The 18,842-nt window shown below is 34.5% G+C and overlaps 1 pseudogene; it reads right to left on the reverse strand.

Annotated features, from left to right (window-relative positions):
* The window catches only part of LOC142354847 (hydroxysteroid dehydrogenase-like protein 2), a 40,119-nt pseudogene extending 21,825 nt beyond the window's left edge, over window positions 1–18,294 (reverse strand).
* Between the last annotated feature and the right edge of the window lie 548 nt (window positions 18,295–18,842).

Here is an 18,842-nt window from a genome sequence, read left to right on the forward strand (position 1 = left end):
ATTTACCAGTTAAACCTAAGACTTCAAAATAACGAAATTTGGATATCAAACTTAGGAGCACAAACACACCAACCAGAACAAGAACTAACACCACTGATAATCATAGCACCCTCATATATTCAAATTCCACCACACGGACCAGGTTCCGGAGCATAAAAACCAAAACCAGCAAAAATTGAGTCATCAAATAATAACAGTAATAGTAACAATAATCAAGAAAGACCACATCACAACGAAGTAACCGATCTAACAAATATACCAACATCACCAGAAGCAGACGATACAAACCCTGGAAACGAAAACCCGTATACAGTACGGCGGGATAGAACAGAAACTAGACATCTACTAAGAGGAAGACGTAGAGCTTCATTATCATTTCCAACACAAGACTCAACACTAGTCTCGTACGGTTCCACTGACATAGAATCTAACATAATAAGACCTATACAAGCCGGACAGTCAGAACCACCAAGTCGAACCGGAACACCAACACTCCATAATTTTAATATAGCTTCACCAAGCGATCACTCAAGTGTTAATACTATCCCAACACCTACATCATCTGAACTAAGAGCAAATCCTTTCTTACCACCCACATTACAACAAAGACAAGACTTCAATTTTGTGCAAGAACATTTTCGTGTACAACCAATACAATCACCACATAGCTCACGTTGGTCAGCAACATCACCACAACAATCAGCAAGTACAAATACAACACCACAAAGATCAAATCAACCTTCATCATCTAACACATCAATAAGCGTACCACGAATAGAACTAACAAATTCCTTACAACCACCTCGAAATACAGCACTTTCACCAGCATCATTTATACCAGAAATAAGATTAGCATCAAGCCATCCAGGTAGAACTCGAGCAACACCGGTGCTAAATCCGAATCCACCTACTTCAAATAGAACTAATGAACATACATACCTTTTTGCTCTAGATCATAAAACCTGGAATCCACCTCCACCATTGTACGGACCTACTAATCTTGGAGATACACTTACCAATTGATCACGAAACAGATTAACAAATACACTAAATATAACAACACGACAACGCAACACAGCACTTAACGTCTTAGCAACACCATCTCTCGAGCTAAAATTTAATACAACAATCAATTACGATACTATATTCAACCATCCATTTCACGCAACAACACCCTCTATAGTAACAACAACAACACCAGCACCGTTCATCTGCATTGACTTTATCTATAAGTTTGATAGATATACTAAACAAACTTTGGGTTTTGCGACTTTTTATAACCCTCACACAGGCTTATCGTATACATGCCGTTTCAACTAAAATCCATAATATTAATATTATTATTAATAACACTATTTATTTATATGAAAATAGAAACACAAATACAAACACAACATAAATTACGGAACAGCATCAAGGAACAGATCAAGAATCGTATTAATGAACGAATGGAAAAACACATTCGGAATTTACAAAATAAAAACAAAACAAAGACAAATACATCATACACAACAGAACAAGAAGATTTCAACAAATTTGTGGACAATGAATTTAGTAACAAAACAAAATTCAAAACAAACCCAAACCGATTTACATATAACTGCAATAGTGAAGAATTAGAAGAATTTAAAAATAGCTCAGACTGTGAACAAATGTGGGAAATAGCTATTGACAAATGGACATGAAACTGGAATTTTTATAGAGAACATCTAACAGATAGTATATTGGAAAAATTTCAACTAAACAATAAAAGACAAAAACGTCAAACAAAAGAAGACTATGTAGAATTAACAGGACAAAATATAAATGGTTCAGCGATCGGACCTCAAGACATCTTTATTGAACATTACGATTGCGATGCAGAAGAAATAACAAATGTAAAATACTACGAATTAAATAAGATCAGTACATGTAAATTTAAACCACTAGATTTAGATATGACAAAAACAGAAGTTCAATTATTATCTAAAGCACAAGCAGTAGAGATCAAAGCATACGCAGTTGCAGGAACAATCAAGGAACGAGTAGAATGGTGTTCAAAACACACCGATTATATTAGAGCAAACAGACCTAGCTACTATGTATCCGATGGACAAAGAACAAAAATATTAGATGCAGACGGAGTTCGTAACAAACTTGCTAGAATTAACTTCCTTAAAAACACAAAATACAAACCAACACGATATAACATATCATTCAATTACATAGCTAATCCACCATTACAGAAGAGAATTGAAGACCTGCAAGGTAGAATACAATTTGACATAGATACTCCAATGGTACCACCATATGGAAGGATAGTATACGACTACACAAATCCAATGTGGATAACTTTCGAAATCAAAAACGCACAATCAAATTGTATGACCGGACCTAGAAAACAAAATAGAATAGACATATTAGACTGGACATTAGAAATAAGAGAAGTTTCACTGATACTAAATCTTGACACCGAAGAAATATCATATATGGGAACGAAACTGCCATGTGACCTCCACAAAGGAGAGTGTCTACCGACACCTTTCACAAAAACAACAATAGTTTGGGAACCACAAACACATTGTCAATTATTTGAACTAATTCAATTTGATGCATACATGGTAAAATACCAAGACCGATACTGGATAGAAACAAATGCAGAATGAACAACAGTACAAAAACCAGATGTACAAGAAAAAAATAAAACTAAACAGAACAGACTCGATAGCAACAAGATTTGAAGTATATCCATTAGTTGAACACGAATGCGGATCACCACAACCACTACATAAAACAGAATACGATGATATTTATATAATATATGAATATGGCTTTGATATGCATACAGGACAAAAAGTAACAAGAAAGAAAGATAAATTCGACGATGAAAAATTCATAAAATTAAAACCTAAGCAAATCATTTCATCATACACACGCTACGAAGATGAAGATAATAATCAATTTTACTACGGCTTTGTCAACGAAAACACACATCTAAATATGAAAATGGACCTATATATGAGTAACATATATTCAAGAATCAGTCTACAAGCAATTGAATTTTATTCACAAATTTGCGAACAAACTCGAAACATCAGACAATTAACATTAACACAAGTACAAAAGAACACACCACTTCTAGGATACATCCTTACAGGAGATAGATCGATTTTTGTTAAACAAGAAGGAGTTAACGTAATGAAAATGTACAAATGTGCAAAGAAATCATCACCACTTTATGTACCACAAACAGGTGAATGTTACGATAAAATACCAATTCTATACAAAAACAGAGTACAATACGTACATCAATTAACACGTCAAACATACCTTTGGGCAAAAACAGTACCATGTTCACATAGTAATTTCGATCAACTAATATCTATAGATACTGAAGGAACAGCAAGATACCGAGTAACACCATATCCAGTTAAAGTTGAAACAGTACTAAACACAATATCACCAGAAGAAATAGTACTAGACAACATGTTTAGTCAAGCAAGTTTAATAGAAAGCGGAATATATAGTAAAGAACAACTAGTACAAGAACGAAAAAGAGATCTACTTCATGAAAACATTAGAGATCGTGAAAAACCATTACAAGAAGCACAATCAGCTAACGCACAAAAACTCTTAGAACTCGAACAATTAGGGTTATTACAAACATACAAAAACTATGAACAATTGCTAAAATGGCTACGAGATTTGAACATAAACGGATATAACTTCCAAATAGATCAACCGAGTGTTAACTGGAAAGAAATTTTTGACGGCGCATGGCTAAAAGACCAAATCTTATCAATCTTTGGTTGGCCATGGTATATTTTAGAGAAAATGGCTATCACATATGCTATGATTAGCATGATACTATTCATAACAAATCTAATTATCAAATTTTATAACGCTTTCGCTATTCATAAAGCAATTGGAAAACAAGCGAGCATAACAAAAATACTACTAACCGGAATCTTTGGAATATTCTCACAAACACTTACACAACTAGTAGCTCGAATACAAGAAGAAAATATAGATAACGATAGTGATGATAACAATTCACATTATGGGAACTTAAATAACAAACCAAGAAAAAATAAACGTAACTTTCGAAGACATTCAACAGAAATAACAACATCAACCCATAATAACAATGAAATACCAACAGAAATTTATGTTGATACAAACTATAAACATTATAATACTACAATTCGCAGAACAGAAAATGGATTGCAATTACGAACGTTGGAATCACCAACAAAGAAACAGAAGCCGCCATTACCAGAAAGAAAATGTAAACCAGAATCATTTCGTGTAGAACATTTAAAATAGAACCATTGGAAACAATAAACGAGAATAAAATACAAACAATACCACAACTTATAACACCACCTCCGGCATACCAATGCCTAGGGAACAATATATCAGCACCTATTCCAAGTGCACCAAAAATAGAACAACATAATATACCATTTAATAACCACCCATATGAAACACCAATACCTATGAATCAACCAACACCATATGAAATCCCGAAACCTTCAACAACATCGAACGGACAACAACATTTAATACCTACTTCAAAACTTCTCGATATACAGAATCGTCCACCAATTGATTTTGACCAACTGAAATTAACGGCTAACAAAATGCATAACCGCAGCCACAGCTCAGACATACTAAAAAATGATCAGCCACACAAGAATGAAGTCACATACTTCGATACTCATTCGGCTGATACATACGAAATTTAAGATCAAATTGGTATTTAGGAACACCTAACATTAACCTTATTATCAACCCCCCCCCACTACTATTGACTAATCGAACATTGATTTATTGACAACATATGAAATAACATATAATTCGTAAAAATCATATGTACATATAACAAGATGCATGAAAACTTACAATCAAAATGACAAAACATTCTAACATGTAACAACGTAAACACTGACGAGTCAGTGTGCAACAAAGAAAACTACAAACAGTTTTTACAACAATAATAACAATAGTAAACATTATGTTATTCCAAGAGTAACCTTCAATGAGTTTTAGCAAATGGCTACCAGTATGGATTACGATTCACCATACAAAGCAGATTCACCCTTCAACTATGAAGTTGAAGAGGGAGAACTGAGCTCAGCATCCGGACGCTCAAGTCCCGGCACAATCAGAGACAACGCTTCGGACTGTGGAACTCAAACAGATGACCAAATGGAAAAAACCAACGAAACAGTAACAACAATGAGAGTGGAATTAGATAACACTCCTGAGAACACTCAAACTCCACAGGAAATAGCGCGTAAAATTAGAAATAAATTTCACCAGTCAAAACAATATGAGGATAGACGAAACTTACAATCATTTAATCCTAACAGAACAAATAATACTAGTGAACAAGGAACAGGCACAAATTTACAAAGGTACCAGAATAACAGACCAGTTAACAATCAAAGCCGTTCACCAACTGAATCATATGTATCACCTCTACTTCCCAACTATCCACCACCCGTACGACCGCCACCACCAACAGATTATATAACAGAAACTAACCAACAAACAAATGTGCAACAAAGATTATTTTCGAGAACAGCCAATAACAGACCGAACAATCTAAGATTCCCATATGCAGTAACACCGAGAAGCAATAACAGAAAATCCTTCTTCCACCAATCTACAAATGAGCAAACACCCACGGTAACAGTTATGGAAACTATTTAGTTCCAGGACAAAGATCCTAGAACACTCAATAGTCCACACAGTAGCAATTACAACCCATTACTATCCTACCGAAATTGGGCAAACATGCCATTTGATTCACGAGAATATAATTTTTTCATGTCGCCTCTACATAATCTTGAAAAACCGAGTGTCAGAGTACTTCCCGCCTCTACCACCAGAAAATACGAACACTGTTAAGCGCAGTACCAAAAATATGGGGAGAGATAAACTCCACCAGACACTGTATCCTAAACTAAAACAATTCTACAGCTTAACAGAGAGATTTCTATACGATTACGATTACGAATTCAAGCTACCAGTAACATGTAATTTTGATCTTTTAGTAGCAAAAGCATCTCAAGATTTATCTGCATATAGTATATACGAACACCAAATATTTCAACTTAGTTTCAACTTTCTTCACCCAACACCAAAAGACGTACAAAATAATAATTACAGAGTACAAGAAACTAAACTTAACCATAATTTTATATACTACACATTTTTATAAAAACCACAATACTTCGAAAAGTTACATCCACATAGACGACCAGCTCACATCACCCTATTTTTTAAATTACGGATATCGTCTAAAATGGGAATATACACTTGGAACACTCAGAAACTTTGATCCAATTAAAAACTATTACATCTTCCAACCGAAAGATGCACCCGAACGGCCTCTCATGGTACCGCTCGAAGCTTTAGAACCATGCGAGGAATACCATATATACCACCTTGAAGGAAGCGTAACTAACCGCGCATTCACTAACAGAATCAATTTTAACAATGAGAGAAAAACAACAGAAGTTGAACAAGAAATAGGCAATAGGGTCAAGGCCTCCATCGCGGACATACCAATAAATGATATAACGAACTTACTGGCATATTTCCTCTCGAAAGACGAACACTTCGTAAAGGAGTACAAGCATTATAAAGAACGGACAAATCATCCGAAACAGACAGAGAAATTGTAACAAGTTTCGCCAAAGTAACAAGTAACAAATTCAAATATTTAAAAATGACTCGAATAGTAACAATGAAAACTAATAATGAAACTAACCTCTGCATATAGGGTATTTATATAATTTTTTTCTTTCTTTTCTCCAGAACTCAGTTAGTAATCCCTCCCTTCATTCTAAATGTATTTGTATAGTCAAAGTCCTTGTAATCAAATTCTTTGTAAAATCCTTTCATATACTTATATTGATTACCATACCTCAGATTAACAATTTGTATCATTTACATTTCCATAACTACCATTATGTACCATTGTATTGATACTTAGATATTTGATGCTTAATAAAATCTAAAAAACAAAAACAATTTTTGTTTTTTCTACAAATTCTAACCTGATTACTAAATTGTACATGTATATATGCAAAGATTTTTCCATAGTTAGTAATATGCAATTTTGTAAATAAGTAAAATTCCAAAAAATAAATAACACTTGTAATTCATAACAATGCTGACGGAAATAGGAACATATACTAACATACACTATACAGTGTAAACAAAATTCAAATAGATTAACAATGAGTCATGAAAAAAACATGCTAAAATTACATATAACGTGTAATAATACATATCAGAAACATGAGTCATAAACATGATACTTTCATAGACATAGACATTCACTTGCTTGATTTATATTGTTGATTACAAAACATTAAAATTGAAATGTATACTTGAAATTAACATTGTATAACAATGTGTAACAACATGTGATAAAAACATAATAACATCGCAACAAATTGTAACATAGATAGAACAAATTTATTTCGAATTCGAAAAATTCACATGTAAATATATGTAACTAAACAAAAAGAAACATGCAACCAACTAACATAATAGCAATACCAATATATATATATATATATATATATATATATATATATATATATATATATGAAAACAATCAATTCATTATAATTGCGTTTTGTAACAACTAACAAGTTAGATATTGCCTAGTAACAACTAACATAGAACGTATTCCAAATACTGAAAGAATCCTTGGATTCTTTGGAAGGTTAAATATATGTAGTCTCTATTAACACTCTTAAACAATAAGCGCGCGGACAAAGACTTTAACTTAATTTACGAAGTTGAAGAAATAACCGTTGATGGGAATGAGGCAATTGACATTTTTGTGCCTACCCATTACAATTCCAATAAGCGAGATCTGTACACCTTTTACAAAATACATAGCACGGAGACTAGCAGCATTTTAACAAATTTACAGACACGGAAAATGCTTTATCAGTAACAACTAACAAATCCTAAAATGTTGAAGTATGACAAATCAATTCGTAAGAATTGATTGCATCAGAATAACTCTTGATTCCAAACAGAAATCAAGACACTAATACATGTTCATCTCCAGTAACAAAATCTAACTTGATTCAACATGGCCAAAACAGTCACATGTCACAAAAAACTTCTCGTTGTAGTCAACAAACTTTACGTTGACAAACTACCCAACTACCCTCAATTTCTCCATCGAATTCCATATAACATATAACATAATATACTTAACACTTAACATAAAAAGCTTCATTTTTCTTTCCAACCGGAAGGGATACTACGTATAACAGAACACTTACGAAACCTAACATAGGTTATAATAGTGAAAAAACTACTGAACATCTAACAGCTAACAATAACAGATCAAACCAATTCAGGTAAGTCAGGTAAGTCACTGGACATCAGGATCGCCTCCAAACATCAACACTGGACCTACGCGAAAGGATCTCTACCCACTGGACGTGGTAATGGAATAGATACTTTTGTGGTTGTTGATGTTCACTCCTTGCTCTTTGGGCAACCTGTGTCTAGGGATCGACTTACGGACGAACCGATACAAAGCAACACATTCAAAAAAGAAAGAAAATCCTTCAGAGAGTACAGAGAAAATGACTTATTATACTGTATAGAAGACTTTCAAAAAAACTCTAAACCCCGGAAAAATGGAGTCAAGTATGACTTCCAGCAAAGACTATTTGAAAGACTTTATTATTTAAATAAATAAAGACTGAAAATACTCTTCCCTGATTGGATAAAAAGGGAATATTATCTTTTCCTTTCTTTCCTTTAGATGTTTACCCGTTTTCCCTCTTCTCAGAAGAGAAGGCTGTTTTAGTCAGTACCAGTTACCAACCTGATATAATAATAAAGTATATTTCTCTCTCTCTACTCCGCTCTTGTTTTGTATTGAGATATACCTTAGACTTTAGCATTGGGGCCCGTGCACTGTCTACTGAAGCTCAGATAGAAGAGTAACAGACTAGAGATATAGAACTTTAGTTAGTCAGGTAAGCCTTAAGAGTACATCTTATTCTTGAGACAGCCATAAGACAGTTCCAGAAGTACCCTAATAAAGGTAAGCTCAGAACACGTCTTAACATTTGAAAATCATTGAGATCTGTCATTAAGCGATTGTGCTAAAGGAAGAGAAAAAGAAACACGAATACACCACTCAAAAAACTTTTTTTGAAAACGCATATTGTCCAATAAACAAAACATCAGGTACGACATAATATCAGTATACATGTTTACTTTTTAAAAAAACAATTGGATGGGACCTCTCAATGATGATAATAAGTTACAAGTTGACGAAAAAAAAACAACAAAAACTTAAAAAAAAAATTGAAAAATTGTTGAATATGTATGATATCATAAACTTTAAGACTATTAGCTATAACCTGACTGCTTCGGGTAAAACATTCATTCAATCCTCAATTACATGCTGATGAGACCGGTCAGCATTTCAAGGCTAACTAAAGAATGAAAAAAAAACAGGCAAAAGCAGCAAATTCAAAAAAAAAGATCGAGAAAAGTGTCGAAGCCGTTAAAAAATCACTTTTTCAGTAACTACTTTTCTATTTTCATTTAATGGGACTTTTTTTAACAATTTGACTCCAAAATTCTACAAACTATAAACAAATACATTAAAACCACAAAATTTCCGAGAAAACATGTAGTACCCGCCATTAAATTCAATAGCTTGCAACGGAAGCTAACAAATACGCGTTATGCCTCGATGGAACGATAAGGATGTTTGACATCCATGGGTGATCAATGAGACATTATAATAAATCATTGGCTATGAAAACAACAAATATAGGCAAAATCCAAAAACTCAGTAGAAAACTGCAAGAAGCAAATGTCGAAGCCATTTAAACCAATTAAATCTCTGAAAACTTTATCTATGATCCAATGAACGTCTTCTCTAAGCCAATGGGAACTATCATTATTAGGATGTTGTCTTAAGATTTCACAAGGAACCAAAAATACGAAAGAATATCCAAAAATTTAAAAAACTATCAAAACTCGAGCATCGGAGTCATAAAACCAATAGTTAGAAGATAAGACCGCTAAGTAGTTTAATTTTTATTGAGGTAGAAAGGAAGAGTGTCCGGTCATAACTGAGACGGACTTACAGTTCACGAAAATAAGTCTATGATTGGTTAATTTTCAAAAAAAAATTTGAACGGCTTCTCTAAGCCAACGGGAGCTATCAATATCAAGATAATGTAATAAGATTTGAAGAGGAACCAATAAAACCAAAATCAAAAATTTAAAAAGAATTTTGAAATCTTGTGGCATTGAAGCCATAATAACCAATAGTTAGAAGATAGAACCGCTAACTAGTTTATATTGGTTGCAGTTGAATGGAGGGGGGTCCTGTCATTACTGAGCCTAACTTAAAATTCTCGGAAAAAGCTTAAGATCTGTTAATGTTATTTTTTTCCGAATATCATTTTTAAAGTCTTAACGGCCATTAGCTGTCCACTCAAAGCAATAGAAAGGTTCACTTCATGCTCATTACGAAACCTCTTGCACTTTTTTTCAACGATTCTATGCAACAGGACTCCAAAACTTTAGTAAAACCTCCAAAAGAAAATCAAAATTTCATATGAAATTACGAAAACTCAGAGTCGACGCTAAAAAAACACAAGCGATTCCTTGAGAACGACTTTTTTGTTCATTGGGCTTTATTTGACTGTAAATCAGGTTTGTCAATAATGGAACCTCGATATGAAAAGTGACTAGTCTCTAGGTGACTTAAGAAAACAAAAAATATGAAAAGTTTTCTAAAAAATGAGCTCTCAAATAGAATTCGAATGTTTTTGATATTAAACTTCCCTATGAGAGCAGAACTAGTCTTTTTATCGCCTTTCGTCTATTAGGAACTCAAAAATTGTACATTTTGTGCCGTGAAATGTAATTTTGAATTAATTCTTTAATAAAAAAGATCTTAATTTGAAAAAAAATTACACTAAAAGTGAACAAAACCATGCCAAATATACCGTGTTCACACAAAACTTCAATCCTCGATAACTCCGCTAAAAAAACGAAATTAAAAAAATCTTTTTAGTTTCGAATTCTACGCTGGACGAGCTTTTTAATGATAGCACTCACAATTCTCTACGATGAATATATCGATCGGCCAAAATTGTCTGAACAAAAAAAGCCAATTTGAGTATATAGTTCCTCCCCCCACAAGTGGGGTCGGAACAAACATTGTTCGCGATAATCTGTTCGGTTGTGATAGTGTCATATCAGGTCCAACGGGCCGCTAAGACATGGCCAAATGCGCATATCTGTAATAGTCAAGTAGTGGTTTGTTTCCGTGGGGATTTATTTCTTCACTAAATTTAAGTGGTTTTTTTAACGAAGTCGCCACTAACAACACACCTGCATTATAATTTGTAAGATTTGTTTGTGACAATAATTGAGACTAACTCAGTATTCTTCCTTAGTAATCAAGAGAAATGCCGTAAAATTTAAGAACTTAGCTCCAAATTGAGATTCGTGCGCAATAAATTTTCAGAGCTCCAAATTGAACAGCTTTCCTTTGCAATATTAAAAACAAAACAAGCAAATTTAGCTATTTATCTTAATCAAATTTGCTAATAACAATTCTGGCAACCCTTACTTTCGTGAGTTCCTTTTCCAGCTGTTGCTTGCTTCAGATCCAGGCAAAATGTGCGAGCCTGGTCTCGGGATAGTTCAAACAAGAACACTTTCCCGATGTCCTCCACAATCTCAGGTGTAATCAAAGACTGTGTGTGTTTCACTACTGACTCTGGGGTATCTGTCCCACTTGACGATGAACTGTCTTAATTAGAGGAGGAAGCACCTTGTTTGACAGATCGCTCTAAACACATCCATTGTTCCTAAGACGCAGTTTATAATAACAAACGCAGGTAATTTCAACTCCTGATTTGAAGCAAACATCTCAAGGTCACTAAAATTAATATCAATTCCTCCTTTGAAATGATGGTTGTCTCATTTATTAGCTATTTATGTTGAAACACTCTAACATTTTCCATTTTCAGTTGATGGTTAAAATGCAGAGCAAACCTTAAAAAATAGATTGAAAAAATAATCAAAGGATGATGCTGAACAAGATAATATACATTTTTTATTTGTCGTATGTTCTCTTTTCTATTCAAATAACTCATGCTGGTGAATTCTAAAACTCATCAATTATCAACTTTGGGATAAACGGGAAAAGGAAGGATTTGTGAAGTCAATCAGGAATCAAAAACAAAGAACGGAAGATAGATCTCCAACAATATATTTTTTCAAATTTATCAAGTTTTTCACATTAGTTCAATAGCGCTCCGTGAACTATTCTATTTTGCCCCCCGCTTAGTGGGCTTATATCTTTTACGCCCCTAGGCGCACGTGCTTTTTTAACTTGTAACGTACTATATAACAACATAGCCAGCAGATTGTAGAAAATAGCCGCGATGGACGCTTGTGGCCTACCGTGAATTGAAACAACTAAAGAAATGAGACAGACAGATCAAGCACCAGTCCTTTAATAAACCACTAGATTAGATTCGATCAGATTCCCACTTTTTCGATTAGATTCTGACTGTCAGTTTTATTACAGGTACGGCCTAAAAGGAATGTAAGGCCTGACAGCTAAGGCCTATCAAAATTGATATTGGAAATCAAAACCTCAAGAATTAGGACATACAATTTGGCACTACTTAGATGCACACTATTGAACTTTAACTGGTAAATGTTCGTAAAAGTTAAACTTCTATAAGTGAGTTCAGAGGTCATTTTTAGTGAGGTAAGTCATGCAATTGACCTAAAAGCAGAAATTACTTCGCGCACACAAAATTTTGACTGCAAAGCAGAAGTCACTGAAGTCATTGAAAAAGTCAATTCCAAGAATCTTAAGAATCCCCGATGGAGACGACGAATTAAAAAACATAGCAGGACAAGTCGTGAAATACAATTCAAAGAAATGAATGAAAAACGTATAAGTACTCTAACTGACCAGCAGATCAATTGAACAATGCCAGCCAAAACACAACAAAATCATCTCAAAAAATTGAGAAACTAAAACAATGAAACAAACTAAACAAAAATATACTTATGGCTAAAACTCTTGAAGCTTTTGCCCCTAAGGCAACATTTGATCCCTTTAAACATACCTATTTCAAAAATATTCAAAACAATTTTTCCTTTTTTAAATCGGCCCAATATTATATCCGTAAAACCTGAAAAAAATCATTAGTGCTTGAAGATCGATTAGCTCGAAAATGACCGGAAAATAAAATTGAAATCAATTGCAAATTTGAATGAAATTTTGCTGAAAATAGTGTTATTAACATCTTCAGAATCATTTCTCTGTCTCTAGAGGCTATCCAGTAACCCAATTCCAAGCCTTAAAAAACTCATTGGCTCTAAGATCAATAGGCAATAATTGTTTGAAAAAAATCATATTTCAAAAAGAGAAATTCGTTCTATTAAAATGTTGAAAACCATTCAATTGCCCCCTAGCAAATAATTAATAACCCTGGATGAGGCTACCTGGCAACTGAGGCAAGAAAAATTGAATAAAAGACAAAAGTTTTAAAAAAAATTTGCAAATTTTATCAAAAAATTTCATGGAATTTGAAGGGATAAATTGTTAAAAAGAAATCCATTGAAACTAATAACCATGCAGTAGCTTCTCATCAGACCGTGGAATAGGTTTTCTGGCACTTGAGAATGGACAAATATCAAAAATTGACAAAAACTTTAGGAAACCTTAACAAAATTGCAGATTTTAATGCTAAAATTTGAGACATTAAAAAGTTGAAAACGAAAACATTGTTATTAGAAACTATGCAGTGCCCTATAATCAAACCTTGAAGAAGATTACCTGGCCCCTGCAGCTGAAAAAACTAAAAAAAAGTGACAAAAATTTTCAAAAAACTTTTATAGAAAATGCAAAAATTAGTATCATTTTGAGTGTTGTTTTTGTAGTACCAAAACATATAGCTGATCAAATGGTCACAACAAGTAATTTTGTCTCGCAAAAGGCCTCCATGAACTTTTAAAAACTTCAACCTAAGACTAATCAAACAAAAACTCAAAAAAAATCACAAAAAACATGAAAAATTGCACCATTTTGAGCCCAAAAACTCCTAACAATGAGCTTTTAAACCTTAAATTAAGGCCATCCCAGCAGCTGCACCACCTTCAGCATTTGAAGAACAACTAAAGCCCGCTTTGGGCCTCTAATGAAACTTAATGCCCGCCGGGTTTTCCTGTTTATGCCGTTTTGAAAGATCAAAGTTATTGAAAAAAATGTGTAAACACATCTTAAAAAACACAGCACCCCAATACAATTCAAACTCTTTGAATTGTAAAAACACTATGTCCTCAGTAATACCAGCTATTACTTCACGGCTATTAAACATATAGTTTGTAACAGGGGGGGGGAAATTCCGGGGAACAGAATAGATTCGCGCACCGTTTCTGTTGAGCCAAAATAGAGAAGTCAATAAAAAGTTGCGATAGAGTTTACCTCCAGTTCCTATTTTTCTTTAAAAAAACAGAGCGTCCATTTATACTAAATTGGATTCCCGTATAAAGCGGTTTTTTCTCTTTCGGTTTTATCTGCATTCAATTAAATTACAAAAAAAACTAAATTAGTTAACTATATGAAGCTCAGGAACTAAACTCAGGAAAAAGAAAAAACGGTTGTAGTTGATCTCTCTGACAAAACTAAATTTAAAATTTGTTTAAACATAAATCAACCAACGTAGGACAAACGGATCTCTTGCTACAGGTGCAGCAATTTAATTCAAGGAGGGCTGAAGCCTAGATAACTTTATGGGTGCAAAATAATTGCACAGGGGAAGGGTTCGAACCCGCGACTTCCTGTATAGAAATCTGATATCATAATCACTCAGCTATTCCGGCTTTACATTCTTAGCTACTCAGCTATATGCTCGTATTTACAATCGACTCAATAATAGCAGATTTTATTTCGGAATAAGAGTAAAGCCTAAAGAGAAGCTCAAAATAAACATCCAGGCAACAATTTTTATAAAAGACATTACTACAAGAATCGCCTCTACCTTCGTTCGAGAGCAATTAGTAAAATTACCTCATGCGGTATGAACATCAATATTGATTAAATATCTGATACAAAAACTACAATTGTCTACACTCAATCTTTATTGTTTTTTTTTTTTGGGGGGGGGGGGGGGGTGGTTCCAAACTACTCCCCCCCCCCCCCCACCAACCCCCCACCCCCCAATATAAAGATTGTTTCCCTTCCCAATTTGGTTTATTGAAAATAGCTTCCAAAAGCATTGAAATCACGCGCATCTCCTTTTTGAAATTTGAACAATTTTAGAGATAACCATGGATTTTGAATTTCAGGAAGAATTGTCACGCCCTTAACTATTCTACCCAAATTATTGTTCTCACGCCAGGATTTGCTTATTTTTAGAGTCACCGTTTAAATCAAAGTCATTTAAGTAACTGTTGACGAATTCAAGAGCTTCTGCCTCTGGAGTGTCTACAGAGAAGTCCGGCACCAATTCGGCGCCTGGCTTATGAGAATAGTGATCTAAGTCATTCACGCCCACGTCCTCAAGAACTTCCTTGTCTATCGCGAAGTTGCCAGTGAAAGAACCTGAATTATTGCATCGATAGTAAGTTCTTCCCTAACCCGATATGAACAACAACGATTTACCGTGCAATTCAACTTAAAAAAAAAGAAATTATCCTTTAATTACATAATTTGAAATGCTGGCTCCGAAGAAGTTCCTTCAATATTGTACATAACGAGTAAATCAAAAACGCTCCTTTTCACTGTAAAACGTGGGAGCTAACTACCACAGCTACAATTTTCGCACTGCGTTAGACTCAGAACGCAAAAAACCGCTTTACATAAAGAAATTGTGCTGTTTTGGCATTTCGTGGCTTGACCATCTACTGTGTTCTTAAAACACATGATTGTGACGTATTTTCTTCGAGTGCCCAATGGACTTAAACCTCAAATGGTCTCTAATTTTTTGGCCACCATTTGCAGCCTTCATTATTCGACATGTTGAACCATAGGTTATAAGGCTGAAAGCTAAACCTGAAAGCTAATGAGCTTAAATCCGATATCGGCTAGCAAACACTCTAATAAACTTTGATAACCTAGTTCTCAATGACTTAATGGCCAGGCTTTATCGGTTTATCCCATCTCTTTTGATTTTGACTGCTGACTTACTTCACTCACTATTTCAACCGAATGGATTTCACATTCTTTCATTCATTGAATTACGCAATATAGTGAATAAGCTCAAAGTCAAGAGAATTTGACCTTTTTCAATATATTGCGTAATTCAATGAATGCATTCAGTTGAAACAGTGAGTGAAGTAAGTCAGCAGTCAAACCTGAAAATTGTCACATACATAAAACGAAAAACGTGATCAAAAGGTAAAGCGACTTAAAAAAAAGAGATCCCATAAATAATAGTCATTTGAGAGGCTGACGGCGGCTGCTAAAAAGAAAAACAAAATATACCACAATGCAAGACAGAGCAAAACACTCACTAAAAATAATTGAATACAATCAAGTCGGTTAAATGATCAAACAAAACATCGTCGATTTACGTCGGACAAGTTGGTCTCAAACGACAGGCGTGGAGTAAATTAATTAATTTGAACAATACCGACTAACGTCGGGCAAATTTCTCTGAAATAATCTTCGGGGTTTCAGCATAATGTCAGGTGAAGGAAGGTGGACGGACAGAGTTTTCAATGGGGGATAGGGTGGTGAGTCGGGGGGGGGGGGGATGAAAGAGAGAAGGGGGTCAAACTTTTATGATAAAGAAACGCCCTTCATTATAAGAAATTGTCTCCTCACACAAAATTTTTTGGTGAATCGCATACTTTGAAACTAGTTAGGCGTAAGACCCTAAGAGAGCTGCTCAGCCACTTAATGACCTCTGGGACAAAGGTAAAAGGTTCAGACAAAAATTGGTCAAGCGAAAAATCGCATTTAAAAAGGTATCTGTTCCGTTTGCACCACCATGTTACAGAGCACGCCTTATTGTAAACAATTATGTAAAATTATGTAAAAAACGGAAAAGATCCAAAAAGGCCTAAAGGAGTAATATAAATGCCAACAACCTACGTGGCGAGCAATTAAACACCGGGGTATTATCTTGTTTAAATTCCCAAAATAATTTTGATCTTTTCACTTTGACCGTGTTCACCACATTGCATAATTGAATGCATACAATAACTTGAAATCCATTCAGTTGAAACAGTGAGTGAAGTAAGTCAGAAGTCAAACGTGATAATCGTGACTCATCTAAAACGAAAAACGTGATCTAAAGGTATAGCGAATTAAAAATTACATCAGGAAAAACTCCTGACGTACAAGTCGACGTATAATTTTCATTGACTAAACAAAGAGTAGACCTATAAAAGACAATGAGTGGATTGGGAAAACTAATTCCAAAAACTCAGAAAAAAAACTTTTTTAAATTGAACATCAATGCCAAATGCCGCATTTGGACAAAAAACCGCTAGCAAGAAAGAGAACTTTGGTTCAAACAAAAAACTACGCTTAGAATGAACAATGAATGAATTGGGAAAATCAATCAGAAAAAACATCCGATCCAAAATTTCCAAAAACAGTAAAATCAAAATGAAATTGCCGCATGTGAACAAAAAAGCATTAGCGAGAAAAGGAACTTCGTTTCAAAGGAAAAACAAGGTCTAGAATGAGCTATGAATGGATTGGTAAAACCATTTGGAAAAAATCCGATCCAAAAAATGAAAAACTGTAAAAAATAACGTTTGTGAAATTTCCACAAGTGAACAAAAAACCACAAGCGAGAAATCGAATTTTTGTTCAAACACCGTTTTCTCACTGTACTAGAGCGAAAAACATTCACGTCGCAAAACCACTCGCTTTTTCGCTCCACTTCTTGTTTCGACGTGACCAAAATCACTACTCCAATTTGACTTCAAAAATCATGAAAATGTGTGCACAGATCTTTAAAAAAAAAGACAGCGCCCCAATACAATTCAAATTCTTTGAATTGTAATAAGAAGAGCGCCGAAATAATAGCCGTTGAGAGGCTGACGGCGCCTATTGATAAGGAACATAAACGTTGCTTACCTGAATCTTTTGTAAAATAATATATAGGCTGCGTCCGCCATAATACCCAGCATCTCTACCACAGCAGTTACAATCGCAGTTTTAGACCACAATTCATTCACTGAAATTATGGCATCTTTTAACTCTTCGTACATTCCCAACACGCACATTGACATTCCGTATTTTGACATTGTGTAGCGCCACATGCCCCGGAGCCACGGTGATTTCATGATCAATGGAGATATGGAAGACACTTTTGTGTCATCATGAAAGTTCCTCGGACGTTAACTTGATGCATGAGATCAAATTTCTTCAGAGGGGTCCAAGATTTGCAATAATGTCAATAAAACCCTTGTTATTGCAATAAACTTATCTAATAGCTTCACTTTGTGTAAGGCCTGGTACACGGTCAAGACTGGCTTCAAAGTAAGATGAGACCTGGCAACACTGTATCAAAGCAACTTGCTTCTGTGTGAATGCTAACACAACGTAAACGCGCAAAACGGCTCGAAACAGCACTTGCCGAGTGTTTCTGGACGCATGTTTAGTCCACTGCCGAGGGACTGGACACGGACAACTTCTACCGCGAGATGGGAAGAATTTCCCGCCTCGCCATAGAGGCCAGGGTGTTTTGTGTGTTCTGTAGAAAAAACGGCATCAACAAAAAACAAAGTTTTGATGAAAATTGGAAAATTGCTGAATTTTGAAGAAACAATAATACAGATAGGTTCATGGCCTT

Source organism: Convolutriloba macropyga, unplaced genomic scaffold (assembly GCF_964194025.1).
Source record: "Convolutriloba macropyga unplaced genomic scaffold, txConMacr16.3 SCAFFOLD_1011, whole genome shotgun sequence".
Taxonomy (NCBI): Eukaryota; Metazoa; Xenacoelomorpha; order Acoela; family Convolutidae; genus Convolutriloba; species Convolutriloba macropyga.